Consider the following 15516-nt stretch of genomic DNA (forward strand, 5'->3'; position numbering starts at 1 on the left):
CCTAACAAAGGAAAGGTACAAAAGCCTTTCAAATTAAACTTAAATATAATAAAATAATTTAAAACTAAAACAAATAGAAAAGAACAAAATGTGTAAACAGTAAATTAAACATTTTCTTTAGTGCAACTTCTAAATTATGCCCAGGACGTAGATGTAGATGGCAATGTAGACTGGGTTGAAAGGTTTTTGGTCTTTAAAACATCAGCTTCAGTGGGAACAGTGTTGTTGGTCTCCTTTTTAGCTAATGCTCTGATACTGTGCTCTCCAGGGGCGTGTCTCCCTACATCACCATGATAACGTGTCTACGCATTCCCAGGGTGATGTCGGGGGATGCGTCCGAGGGCATTACAAGGAGCCTCTGGAAGACTGAGAGGTTGTTCCTTCTACTGAATGGGCGGATATAAATCCGCCCACTCAGAAGAAGGAGCTGCGGCCCTGTTTCCCGACGTTGCCATGTTAACACTGCTGCTGGTGAAGGAGCGGAGGGGAGAGAAAGAGAACCCTCTGCTCTTTCGGCTCCGCGGGCCGGATAGAACAGCCGAATGGGCCGGATCCGGCCCGCGGAGCCGTAGTTTGCCCACGGCTGATCTAGAATAATAGTGTGCTTCATGCTGATATTTACTACTGTGTTGCTGACAATTATCTGAAAGAGAAGTTGGGGTGCTTCACTGGGCTGAAAAAAGTTTAGCTAAATCAGAAAGCAGGTCTAATTAAGCAAGTTTGTTTTATATCTATAAAAGGCTAAGTTGACTCGTGCATGAGCCATACATATAAAGCTCTTGCTGGCACCATTCACACACGTATGTTTCGACCTGTCATTGTTGATTGTGAATTTGGTTGACACTTCTATTATAGAAAAAGGGCAAATAGTGATATTAAAATATTTCTTCTAATTAATTTCCCTTCCATGTGTACGATTTTGTGTACCAGGCCACTAGTTGCTTTAATAACTGTTCTTTTTAAAGTCATAGTAACTTTGAAATATAGCCACCAAATCTAGATACTAGTTGTGGTCCTTTTTCTCCTCTACTATTTGCTCTACTTGACACTCTGAATACCCGCCTTATTCATGAAAATTTCTTCTCTCTATTAAGTTGCATGCTCATGATTTCTGAGCGTCTCCATCTATCCGTTGCTGGAGTCTGTTTTTCCTTTTACACCCAAGATTCATTGGTAGTTGCCTTCCTTTGCCTTCCTGAATTTTCCCTGCCCCAGTGTTACATATATTTTCACAATTTCAGCTATTAAAATTATTCTGATGACTTTGAAATATATCTTTAACATTTTTTCTGATCTCCAGATCTACTCAGAATCTTGAATATACTAAACACTCACTAAATATTTCTTGAATTAAATGTCTGTTTGCAAAAATCTCATTGATTCAATAGCTATTTACTGAGTATCTAGTAAGTACCAAGCAATGTTGTAGATGCTTGGGATGCATCAGTGAATAAAATAAAATGATCAGCTCCCATGGATATTATGTTTTAGTGGCAGTAGACAGACAAGAAACCATAAACAACAAAAGTAAAAATAAAAAGTAGAGTGGCCGAAACCGGTTTGGCTCAGTGGATAGAGCGTTGGCCTGCGAACTCAAGGGTCCCAGGTTCGATTCCGGTCAAGGGCATGTACCGTGGTTGCAGGCACATCCCCAGTGGGAGGTGTGCAGGAGGCAGCTGATCTATGTTTCTCTCTCATCAATGTTTCTAGCTCTCTATCCCTCTCCCTTCCTTTCTGTAAAATATCAATAAAATATATTAAAAAAAAGTAGAGTGTATATGAGAAGCACTATGAAAAAGAAAAGATGAAAGAGGATAAAGGGAATAAAGAGTGAAGTTAGCAGAGGTGGTGATGGGAGACCTAATGGCACTCTTCTAGAAGGTGATCAGCGTTGGCCTTGCTAAGAAGAAAATACTTATAAAAGCCTTAAATAATGTAAGGGAGTTTGCCCGGCAAAAATATGGGAGAAATGCATTTTGGGTAGCGGAATAGCCATTGCAAAGATTTTAAGGCACAAGTGTGTCAAGGAATATTGGTAGGAGAGAAGGTCAGAAAGAAAATGAGAAATTAGATTGTGTAGGATCTTGTCAGTCCCTGTAGGGACTTTGGCTTTTATCCTTAATGTGAGAGCTATTAGAGGGTTTTGAACAGAGAATGATATACTGTCTTTTACATGTTTAAAGGATCACTCTGGCTACTGTGCTGAGAATAGCCTACAGGGGTAAGAGTAGCACTGAGAGACCAACTGTAAAGCTATTGTAGTAATCTGGGCAAGGCATGATAGTGGCTTGGACCAGAATGGTAGAAGTAGTGTTGATGAGAGGTGGCCAGCTTGTGGATATATTTAGAAGAGAGAACATAGAATTTCCTGATGTATTAGATAGGTTTAGCCCAAGCAACTAGAAGGATGGAGTTGCCATCAGTTGAGATTGGGAAGGCTACAGGTAAAACAGGTTTGATGGGAAAGATCAGGAGATTACATGTGGCCACATTAAATTTGAGGCATCTATTAGATGTTTAAGTGGAGATGCTGGATAGGAGGTTGAATTATAGGAGTCTGGGACTTAGGAGTGATATTGGAATAGAAATAAAAACAACCATTGGTGGCACATAGTATTTAAAACCATGACCCTGGATGAGATGACCAAGAGGATGAGCATGGATAGAAGAGACAAAAGGACTGAGGACTGAGCTCTGGGGCACTACAACGTTACAAGTTTGGGGAGGAGAGGATGGACCAACAAAGGAGACTAAGACATTTATCTGTGAGGTAGAAGGAAAAGCTAGAGAGCACAAGATCTTAAAAAATGAAAACAAAAATTATCAGGGAGGAGAGAGAGCACAGTTGCATCAAATACTGCTGATAATTTGAGAGTGAGTAGAGAATTGGCCATTGGATTTAACAATGAGGTAGTCATTGGTGACCTTCACATGAGCAGTTTTGATGAAATTGTAGGGATGAAAGCCTGATTTGAGCGAGTGAATAACAGATAGTGGGTGACAGAAATTAGATACAAGGACTATAGAAAAAACTTTTGAACTGTTGCAAACTCAAAGTGTCTAAAACTGGACTATCACCCACCTCCTAAATCTATTTTTTCTCTAGAATTTTATCTTTATGTATATAGCCTTTTATATATAGAGAGAATACAGTTGCTTAATTAGACCTGCTTTCTGATTTAGCTAAACTTGTTCCAGCCCAGTGAAGCACCCTAACTTTTCTTTCAACCTCCAACCTCTCTGTCACTCATAGTCAAAGCCAGAGAGTCATCCTTTACTCATATCTCTCTCTTGTTCCACAAAATTAATCAATGAGCAACTCCTGTCAATTTTACTGAAGAAGGCAAAAGGTACAGTAGAAAAAATATGCACTTTCAATTCAGACATGCTTAACAAGTTATTAATCTCTCTTAGCCTCTGTTAAGAAGGATATTATTTACCTCCCAGGATTCTTGTGAGAATTACAAAAACTCATATATAAAACACCTACAATAAAATAAGATCTCAATATGTATTAGTTTCACTTGCCCTTGGGTTTTAAGACTCTTCCTTTTGGTCACAACCTGAACCCAAGGCTCTAAGACCCTTTTTACTTATCTCCTCGCCATTGCAATTTGTAACCATTCTCTCATCTTCTGATCTTGCCCTTTAAGTGTAATCTCTAAAGCACAGATCTAACCATGTCACTTCTACACCTAAAAACCAATCTACTGACTCTCCATTACTTGAACATGCTGTATAAATTGAGCCTACTGTATAAAGTATGGCAATATCCTGCTTCTGCATAATATATGGCTCTCCCATCCCCAAACATTTTCCCAAGTAAGCTGGACAAACTAGATCATTTGCTGATTCTTGTCCATGATCTTATTTTTCTACCATTGTGCTTTTACTTATTTTCTTTCCTCTTTTCTCCATTTTGCATTCCTGCTCCTCATCTCCACTGGTCAAACAAAATCTTATCAAGTTTTTAAGGCTTACTAGTAGCTCAAGAGCTATACTAGTTGTGAAAACTAGTTGTGAAACGCCCCCAATCTGCCAGCCAAAATTTTTTCCTTCTCTATCCCTCCACCATCTTTTCTTTCCCTTAAAGAAAATAAATCATTCTTTATTATTTAATAGTTATTTATGCATGTGTCATAGTTCCCTTTCTAGAATATATGCTCTGCAAGGGCAAAGATCAGGCATGACTCATCATTGTGTCTACTTAGGACAATCTCTGTACTCTGGAAGTACTTATAATATGTATGCTGAATTGATTTACTGGGTCCTTTTATTGCATTTTAAAATTTGAAGTAGTCTTAAAAGTTACTCATGTCACTCAGTCTTCCTATTTGTTCAATTTACTACCAGAGAGTATAAAGGACAAGAATAATAAAAAAACACTAAAAAAAATAAAAGCCTTGGCTGAAGTAAATGCAATCCTACATCACCAGGTCTACTACAGTAAAACAGCAGAGTCACCTCTAATTCAAGTTGACCAACTGATTTCTAAACTAACATGCTTTTGTACTCATTGCATGTAAAAGTTATATTGGTAAAAAAGCAATTGTATTTACTGTTCTCAAAGGGTTCAACCTAAGTATTATCTATTCTCTCTTCCCCTTTACCTCTTATTGATTTCATCTCTTTTCACTGTAAAGTTAATTTAGTTAAGCAAAGCAATGAAAAATAGTTGCTTCAAAATCATTTGCACAGTATCATAAACAAAGATTGTTAAAATGCATTTGAAATTAATATTTTAAAACCAAACTCAGTCAATATTTGACAAATACCAGTTCTATCAACTTTTATTTACAGATTTAAGCTGCAAATTCCAGGATGTGAGCCTGGCAATAACCAGCAAATCTAAACTCATCTCAAGAGCTTTTTATTTTTATTATTTTTTTTGTGATGACATATGCCAGTGTGATATATCAAAACTATCATTTGTCACATGGTCACTGAAAAGTTAATTCAAATAAAATAATATTTACTCGTCTTGGCTGATTCTCAGGAGGAAGCAATATCTTCTTATGCAATGAATATATAAATATTGATATCTTTGTCTTTCCCCAAATTCATATGTTGAAATCCTTCCCCCCACCCCTGGTATTTTGGGGTAAGTAGATTGTAAGATAATTAGGTTTAGATGAGGTATTTAGGGGTAAGGCCTTTGTGTTGGGATTAGTATCCATACAGGAAGAGGAAGAGAGACCAGATCTCTCTCTCTCTCTCTCTCTCTCTCTCTCTCTCTTTCTCTCTTTCTCTCTTTCTCTCTTTCTCTCTCCCTCCGCCCCCCCCCCCCCCCCCCCCCGCCATGAGGACACAGCCAGAAGGTAGCCATCTGCAAGCCAGGAAGAGATCTCTTGACAGGAAAGGAATCTGCTGACACCTTAATCTTGGACCTCCCAGCCTTCAGAACTGTGAGAAATACATTTCTGTTGTTTAACCCACTCAGTCTATGATATTTTGTTTTACCAGCCTGAGGTAAGATAGTATCTATCCATCATTTATTTTTCAAACAAAGGTACTTTTGTTGTCTTTCTATTTTTACTAAAAAACCTAGGCTAGTGAAGTTAACTGTGACTGCACACACTGAATCACATTCAGGAAATGTGTCCTAAGTGTTTATCATGTTCCAGGCACTAGACAGGTACTTTCATGTGCATCAACTCATCTGGTTTTCACAGTAATCTAAGAGGTGAGCATTGATACTCCTATTTCAATGATGGCGAAACTGCAGTCCAGATAGGTTAATGATACAACTGGTCAATGGGATTATTGGCTCCATATGGAAAGCTCTGTTCTCTTGCATTAGTTGCTAGAATTCTAGTAGTCAGCACAGAGGTACTAGTATATCAGTAAATATATTGAGAGTAAGTAAGGAATAAAGCTGAATGCCCACTACATTATGTCCTGTATCAATGTATAGTTGATATTAATTAACATTCATATAGCTTATGTCCTATATTCAATTCTTTATTATTAAAATGTTAAGCCTTTTCCAAATTGTCTTAAAATTTTAAACTGTTTATAGAAGGTTTTTATTATAAAGCCAACAAATGGTTGTAAAGATCTGGCAGTTCAAAATTATGTGATGTGAGAAATCCTCTGTGCCTCACACCAGAAGTACTAGTAAGAGTGAGGTGTGTTTTCTTCCTGATGCTCTAAGTACACATATGTGGTGTACATATACCTACCTATACACTTTTAAACACAAAAATGGCATTCTCATGTTGTTCTGTGATTTTTAAAATTTAAATATATGGTATAGTTACTTGCAGGTTTTATTTTAATGGCTATGTGGTGCTATTCTCTTGTTTTTAACACTGCTATTTGACTAGATCCCTACTGATGAATATTTAGTTTCCAAATTCTACTACTATAAACATGTTGTAATAAATACACATCTGTGAACATTTGTCACAACAATCTGTGGGACAAATTCTTAGGAAAACTTACTATTGAAGGAGACCAACAAGAGGATGTGACCTTTGGTTGACCCGAGAACTAAGGCCCTCCCCGGCCCTTGCAATGTAGTTCTGTCGACTATTCCTATACTAGCAGCCCTTTCAAGGAGGTCGCATTAAGTGTGTAAGGCATTGTTGAGACCAGCTGAACTCAATATGTGATTGAACCCAGTTAAGGCCTCTATGTAGACATACAAGATTCTAGGGGGCTGGTGCAGAGATGGACTTGTCTTGTGGCCACCCCAAGACAAGCCTCATACATAAATTCCCTGCTTGTTAAACCTTGTGAGGGGGCCAGTTTTAAAATACTAGAGCAACTCAGAGGTTGTGAACCAATACTTTTTGGACCAAATGGTAAGCATTTTCCATATCTATATCTATATCTATATCTATATATCTATATCTATATCTATATCTATATCTATATCTATATCTATATCTATATCTATATCTATATCTATATCTATATCTATATCTATATCTATCTATATCTCTCCCATTTACCTTCACAAATGTGTTCCAGTTTGTATTTTCACTACTAGAGCACGGGAGTTCCTTTTGTAAAAAGCAGCACATGTGAACAATGTAGAATCCATTTAATTTATCTTTTCCAATATTATAGTATAGACTATGTGGCGTTTAAAAATTTTTGTATTTACTTATTGAAGTTGTTGTTACTCATCTGTACTCTTTTATCTGTATATAGCTTATTTTCTATTCACTTATTTCTGCTAATTTTTCTATTGGGTTGTTGGTGTTTTAGCATTAATTAGTAAATTCTTTTTGAATGTTAAGGTTTGTCTTTTGCCTCTCATGTATGTTTTTGATATATGAGAACTTTTGTGGGATGAAATTTAATTTTCATTTGACCAGGCTTGGTGCTTACCAATTTCTTTTTCTCCCCATTGGTTTCTGGATTTCCTATTATAATAAAAAAGATCTGAATTCAGAGATTTTTAAAAACATCATTCATATTTTCTACTGTAGTTTTAATCATTAATAATGTTTTGGTCTATGATTCATGCACTCATCAAACAAATTTATTGTACACCCACTGTATCAGGCATCATATATTAGTGAACAAAACAGACAAAAATGTCTGCATTCATTGAATGAGTTTGGTCCAGTTAGATATTCCCTTAATATATTCAATTTGATTTGCTATGCTATTATTAATTATTTCAGCATTGGATTAATAGCTGAGATATATGAAATTTACTTTGATAAAAGGATGAGAGAGGAATCCATCTTCTGTTTTTCTCCATAGGATTGTCTATCTCAACTAAATATTTTATCTTTTTTTTTTTTTAATAATTTTTTTTAATATATTTTATTGATTTTTTACAGAGAGGAAGGGAGAGGGATAGAGAGTTAGAAACATCGATGAGAGAGAAACATCGATTAGCTGCCTCCTGCACACCCCCTACTGGGGACATGCCCGCAACCAAGGTACATGCCCTTGACCGGAATCGAACCTGGGACCTTTCAGTCCGCAGGCCGACGCTCTACCACTGAGCCAAACCGGTTTCGGCAATATTTTATCTTACTATTGGTTTTCAAGTAGCACCCTTATGAAAAACTAAATACCTGTAGGTACTTGGGTTTATTTCTACACTCCATTCTGAACATTGGCTGGTTGTGTCTGTTCCTGAACCAAAATTATATATTTAAAGTGACTGTAACTTTAAAATAAACTCTGATTTCTGAAGAAACTCATTTCCCTTTGATACCCTTCTTTAACACATTTAATCTTCCAAATAAACTTTGTAAGTATTTACTCATATTCTTAAAATTCTTGGTATTATGATTGGGATCATATTGATTTTATGGACTCATTTAAGTAGAAATGATTGCTATTCAATAGTGAATGTCCTCACCCAGGTGTTTTAATTTAGTCACCTTCTTCCATGTCCCACAGAGTTTTAAAGTGTTTCCTGGTGTTGCTCTTGGATTTATCTTATTTTGTTCACTTGGTTTTTATTTTTTGTTTTTATATTTAACAATATTATTTTTTTTCTATTTTATTTTATAATTTCTTTCTGTAGAAAGCAAACCTATTGATTTTTGTAGATTAATTTTATAGCTTACTCCATTACTGGCTTTTCTTATTGTTTTCATGTTTTTTCCTTCAGTTTTTCAAATACGCAATTATATTATCTATAAATAATGAAAAAATTTGCTTCATGCTTTTCAATATTTGCACATTTACTTCATTTCCTTTTTTAAAAAATATATTTTTATTGATTTCAGAGAGGAAGAGTGAGGGAGAGAGAGATGGAAACATCAATGATGAGAGAGAATCGTTGATTGGCTGCCTCCTGCACACCCCACACCAGAGATTGAGCCTGCAACCCAGGCATGTGCCCTGACTGGGAATCAAACCATGATCTCCTGGTTCATAGGTCGACACTCAAGCCACTGAGCCACGCCGGCTGGGATATTTCATTTTCTTATTGAAATACATTGTCTCACTTTTGCGGAGCATTTAAGCAGCTGTGTTCTTATTTGGAATCCTTGCCTTTTCTTGACTTGCAGAGGATCGCCTCTATTATTGCTTTGCTCTAAGGGATATTGCTGGCTTTGGGATTTATGCATATATTATGATGTTACATTAAGGAATTATTCATCTCCTTTTACTTTACTAAGATTTTTAAATTATGAAAGGATGTTAAATTTTGTTGTATGCCTTCTAAGTATTGTTTGATCTCATTTGACCAATGAATATGGCATACTCTTTTAATATATTTTCTAATATCAAACTATTATTCCACTGTGGAGATAAATCTAAAGGTGTTTTGGTTATTATTTTTAAAATGAACTACTGATTTTTATTTGTGAGTTTACTTATTTATAAATGTAAATATGCTGTCATATGATAAATATCGACTTACAACCTGCTTTTTTGACTCGGCAATATTCTGGTGATCTTTCTTATTTGAACATATTGATATATCCCTTTCTTTTTGTATGCTGCACAGAATTTCAGAACATGGATAAGTCACAATTTATATAATCATTTCTATGTATAGAGTATTCAACTTTTCCCCTTTCTTGGCTATTACTAACCTTTATTGTTGGTTCTAACAATGCTGCAATACAATCCTTATATGTATCTCCTAGTCTACATGTGGAGTTTGGAGGTGGGGGGTGGGGAAGATGACTAGAGGTGGAATTTCCAGAGTCATATATTATGTGCATTTAAATAGATATTGTCAAATTGACCACATAAAGTGGCTATAACAATTCACACTGCCATAATGACTCTGATATCCATTCTCCACACCCATATCAAAGCTGATATTCAAACAATTTTATATTTTACTAATGTCTGTAAAAATTTAAAAACTGTATCTTTGCATTTTTCCTTATTTCTATGGACATTTCTCTTTTGTGAATTTCTTATTTATGTCCTTTGCCTATTTTTCTGTTGGGTTATCTTTTTCTTATCAATTTAATATAATTATTTATATTTTCTGTATTTTAATCTCTTTCTGTTATGTATTCCACAAATATTTTCCCTCATTATTTTGTTGTTGTTTTTTGCCTTTTACTTTGCTCATGATGCCCTTTATTGTAAATATTACATATTATGGAGCCTCTGAAAAACTCCACTATATACTTGTGAGAGACTGAGAATGAAAAAGGCACATGGCTCCTTAAAACTATTGGGAAATAGCTTTGATCTGAAAGGATCTCAGGTCTCTGGTTCACATTCTGAGAGCCACTGCTCTAAACCTTGCCACATGTTTGAAAATAATTAAATTTATCAAATAATTTATAATTTTTTAGTCATGTTTTCTTATTTGAATGTGCCATCTGTTTCCTGCCATAACCCTTCCTGATAAACATAGTCTATCTAGATACCAAAGGACAGTCCAAGGGGATGGAAAAAAGGCAGGGGAGATAGGGATAGGGAGAGAGAGGTTAAAGAGCAAGAGTTCCAACTATCTACTCCCTGTGGACAGAACTGCTGAAAACCAATTTAGGATGCAGCCACATTAAAACATAATAGTGCTCTATAGCTGCAGGAGGAGGCCCCAATTGTCAGCTTTTCTGAGCCTGTCTCATCCCTTGGGTTGTGGATGTTGAGCTGAGAGCCAGTGGCTGGATGAGGAAAATGGCAGATAGATGTCAGGGATCCTGACACTGGGAGCCAAGGGGAGGTTGAGTCATCTGGGACCTTCTCTGGGCTCTGATTCGGGTGGGAGAGACCAAGATGTGTGAGTGCACAGACTTGCTTGTGAATGTTAGCAGGCAAACCAGGTCACAAGGGGCATCTCCCTCAGAGCAGAAGGGGCAGATGGCACTGCCTGCTCTCAGACCCTGACTTTCATCCACATGAAAATTTCTAAATTCAGAATTTAGAAATTTGCATGTGGATGAGACCTTGTCACAAACATGAAATGGTCACATCCTCTTCCCATCCACCCAGATTCCTTCTTAGGAAGAGTAACAAGGGAAGAGAAAGCTACTTGAGGGACAAACATATTGTCCCAAGAAAACTGCAGGCATTTTCTAAAGGAGTTGTCTAAATAATTAAATCTCAATGATTGTTAAAATTTTATGTTTTTTTTCCTCTCCATTAACCTCTGGTTGATTAGCATTACTTTAAAACAAACCCAGATTCATTACAAAAAACATAAAGGAGATATATTTTTTTCTGCACATCTGCATAAAAGCTAGTAGGATGGATTTATTTTTTTTCTCCCAATACACTGCTTATTTGCAATGTGAAATTAGCCCTACAGGTCCCTATCCTTCTTTCCATATATCCAATCTCATTAATGTCCAGAGATCCTATATAAAGATGACAGCCCCTATAAATGGTAGATAGCGTTGTGTTTATTTATGGCAGCTATTTTTCTGCCTTAACTTAGTTTTTTACCCAGCGCTGGAGGAAAAGTGCAGAGTTCATGGGCATTGCTGTCCATCCTGAGCCAAGGTTGTGCAATGCCAGACCTGATGTCATTAGTTCAGGCTATTGTCAGATCTATCCTGACAGAAAAAAACAACAACAACAATTCTTGATCTTGGAGTGGTTAAGTGTGGTTAGATCCAATCGGCTGAATTGTGGAACTGAATGAGAAGTAGACTCACAAACACTGAGCATCATAGTGAATAAGGATGGCTCAAACCTAAGGCCCCCTAAAAGATGTTGCTGCCTATAATTACCTCACTGATCCCACCACAGACTTTATATGAGATCTGGGCCAAGTTCCCTTGTATTTTGGGTTCTTAGGTGTTGTAGCAAAGGCAGGCTAAATACCTGTACTATCTATATAATTTCATGGCCAGAATTTAGAAATTTGCATGCAGATGATGGCAGAAGTCAAGGTTAAAACGTTAAGCTCCCTGTCAGTCACCGGTGACTGACACTATACTTTCCGTCGGGAAGACAAAACAGGCTGGGCGCTTGACATGTTAAGAATAAACCTGGGGGATGGACTTACAGGCTGTAAATCAAGGTCTGAGAAACCTATTTTAGCCAATGTAGTTTCATTCAAGGTAATTTTCTTCATAAAAGACATTATACTTGATTTTATCTTCCCAAGGATGCTTTTGTACACATTTAGCTACTCCATCTTTCCTTCCATTTCCTGTTTTTCTCATAAGATTCAGAGAGAAGTTCATCTCAGAATAAAACTCTACAAGAGTTACTTCTAACTAGTTCTTACTTGTGTATTTTCTAGGCAGGCATTTTTTAAAAAAAGGGCTTGCCAGAAAAGCAGCTACATTTTCAGGCACTGGTTTGAAATCAATCGTGTATATTTCTTAAATAACCATTTTATCTCACTCAGAGAAAAATGTGTGAATTAGGGAATTGGATTTGAAAAAGAGGAAACACCAAGTGGAACCTGGAAAACATCATGTGAGGAGGAAATGGGATAGCAGTATGATTCTAATTAGCAAAATGGGCAGATTCAAAATAACAGAGCAAAGAGGAGGGTCTACCTGTTTAGCAAGTCTCTCAGTGTTTTTATCATTAATGAATGTTGGTCTGTCTTAATGCAGTTACTTTGCAGCACTGAGCCAGGTCCTCTGGGGTTAACACTGTGAATGAGGCATGCCGGGGTTCTTGTCCCAGCATTACAAAGGGTTCTGCAATCTGGAGAAAGGGGCTGATGTGTAGATTCAAGAAGGAGTCCAAAGACGAAAGATAATTTTGAAAGGCATTGGGGGTCAGAGGACCTTCAGCTAAAGGAGCTAGAAGACTACCCCTTGTCTCAGGACCCCGTGCTATTTATTTAACACAATTTGTCCTAAGGCAAGGTGGAGATATACACTTCAAAGGGTAAGGTTTCAAAGGGTTTACAGGAGCATTGTCAGTTTGGGGAATAGCCTACAGCTGTTCAGGTATTTGGCCAACAGGAGGCAATAAAATACCCTGAGCTGTCAGGCAGCAAGCAATAATCCTATTGAGGTTTGGGGGAGATGCCTTTTCCAACAGATAAACTACATATGTGGCTCAGCCATTGTTGAGTCCACCAAGCTTCACTGACCTTTTGATGAAACTCTTGTAATTATTACATGCTGGAATTGGTTCCTGGCAGAGGCAGTCTGGGAAGATGTATCCTTTCTTCTGGTCTATAAATAAGGTCATGCCAATCAGGATGCTTTGGGCTCTAGGGAACTTGTGGTAAGTAGAACCCTAAAGACATGCCTCCCAAAGACTCCTTTCTCCTAGTTATTCAGTCAAATGCTAGTATAGTTACAGATGTAAAGGGGCTTTGTACATGTAGTTACGTTTTCTAATCAACTGACCTTAAAATAGGGACATTATGCTGGATTATCCAGGTGGGCCCAATGTGATCACATGAGCCCTTAAAATTAGAAGAAGGTTGAAGAATCAGCAAAAGAGATGAGGCAGAAGAAGAGGTCTGAGAGTTTTGAAATGTGAGAAGGGCTCAGTCTGCCTTTGTTGACTTTGAAGTCTAGGAAGAGGGCCATGAGCCTAGGAATGCAGGCAGCCTCTGGAAGCTAAGTGTGTCTCCCCCACCCCCCATTTCCTGGAAACCAGCAAGGAAACAGGGATCTCAGTCCCAGGAGGGTACAGAAATTAATGTTGCCAGCAATCTGAATGAGTTTAGAAGCAGATTCTTCTCTAGAGCCTCCAGGAGCATAGCCCTCCCAACACTTTGATTTTTGTCTTGTGAGACCTGAAACACAGGAGCCAGCTAAGCCACACTGCACCCGGGCTTCTGACTCACAGACACTGTGAGATAATAAATGGATGTTGTTTTACGCAGTTAAATTTGTGGTAATTTGTCTTGACAGCAATGAAAGACTCATATAAAACTCAGCTAAAAATGGCTAAAAATCTAGATAAATTAATTTTCTAATTAATAGTTAACAGATAACTACATGATGATAGGATCACAGTTAAGGAAGGCCTTAGGTTGACTGATTCTGTAGCCCAATGACATCATCAAGAACTGGGGTTGTTCCCATCTCACTTCTGCCAACCTTGGTGTTCGCTTCATCCTCATGCTTATAATGAGAAAGCAGCAGCAGTTCCGTGCATTTCATCAAATACCAAAACATGTATATTTAAAAAGAAATCCTTTTTTGGTGATTTTTCTTTATGAGTAAAGAAGTCCATCACATGACTCCTGGTCTGTGTCAGAGTTTCCTTGTTGTTCCCAATATCCACCTTCCTCTTCTTCCTCAGTAGCAAAACCCAGATTTTTAGCTGGACACAGGACTGCCCAGAAGAAAGCTTTTTATGACTAGGAATGGCCATAACCCTTGGATGTTAGAAGAGTTGGGAAGTAACCTTAAAGGAAGGTAGTTTTATTCCTGTGTTTTGTTTTAATATAACAAAGTGATAAAAACGTTTCTCTTGAGGACAAGTTAACTCATTGAAAATGCTGCATACATTTGACTTTTAATTGGGTCCTTGTGAGGTGTGGTCAGGCCAACTGATGTTATTATCCCTATTTCAGAGACCAAGACAGGAAATGAGGGCCTGAAGGCATCTGGCCCAGTATTGGGAGCTGGGATGGCAGCCAGGGCTCTACTGAGAAGAGGGCGCCTTAAGTGCCATTTAGTTGGCACTTAAACTCAAATAGTCCCATAAATGTTGTTTTCGTGCTTGCATTCATGTCCTTGATCTCATCAGGTGGACGTCGTGGTTCTGTCCACGACAGTCTTGTTGCTCGCCCAGGGCAAGGACATAGATTGGTGCATCTTTGAGGTTTCTTTCAATTATTTTATTCTATTTATTCATGCATTTTAAAATTAGGAAGCTGTGTGGCTTTGGAATCCTGTAGACCTGGGATCTGCTAATTACACAAGAAGTGACCTTGCAAGATCACTTAATATGCCTCAGAGTCAGTTCCTTTATCTATAAAATGAGGTTGCTGTGAGAATTACATATGTTAGAGGATGCAAACCATTTAGCATCATGCTTGCGTACCCCATGTCCTAACTATGTCTAGTCCTGCCAGTTCTATCTTCAAAACATTGCCTATCTAGAAGTTAACCAGTTTCATCACTTCTCACCTACCCACTCAGTCAAAGCCATCACTGCCCCTCTAAACTATGTTCTCACCCATTCCTCTCCTCCACTTTGTTGTCAACATAGAGGCCAGAGTGAAACTTTAAAATGCAAGTTAGATTATAAAGAAACTCTGCTCAAAGCCCTCCAGTGGCTTTCCATCCCACCCAAGTCCAGAGTCTTCACTGTCGCCTACAGAGTCCTACAGTGATCACTTCCTTAGCCATCTCTGCAATATCTTCTCCTCCCATCCTGTCTCTCTGTTCCATATACTTTGTCTTCTTTATCATTCCTCAAGCTGAGCAAGTTCCTGCTTTAGCCCGTTTGCATTTAATGTTCTCTCTTCTTGGAAAAACTTTCCTTTAGATTCACTACTTTGTCCCCTCCCTCACTTCCTTTGGGTTTCTGCTCAGATATTGCATTATCTATCACCTTCCCTATTTCAACCTCCTCTATTTCAATATGTGATACACATATTAATTCAATCAATATGTGTTCTGTTAATATTTAAGATGGATAGTAAGTTGTAATAAATAGAAGAGGTAACGTGTATTGAAGTCTTGCTAT

The sequence above is a fragment of the Plecotus auritus genome (assembly GCF_963455305.1).
Source record: "Plecotus auritus genome assembly, chromosome: 7".
Classification (NCBI taxonomy): domain Eukaryota; kingdom Metazoa; phylum Chordata; class Mammalia; order Chiroptera; family Vespertilionidae; genus Plecotus; species Plecotus auritus.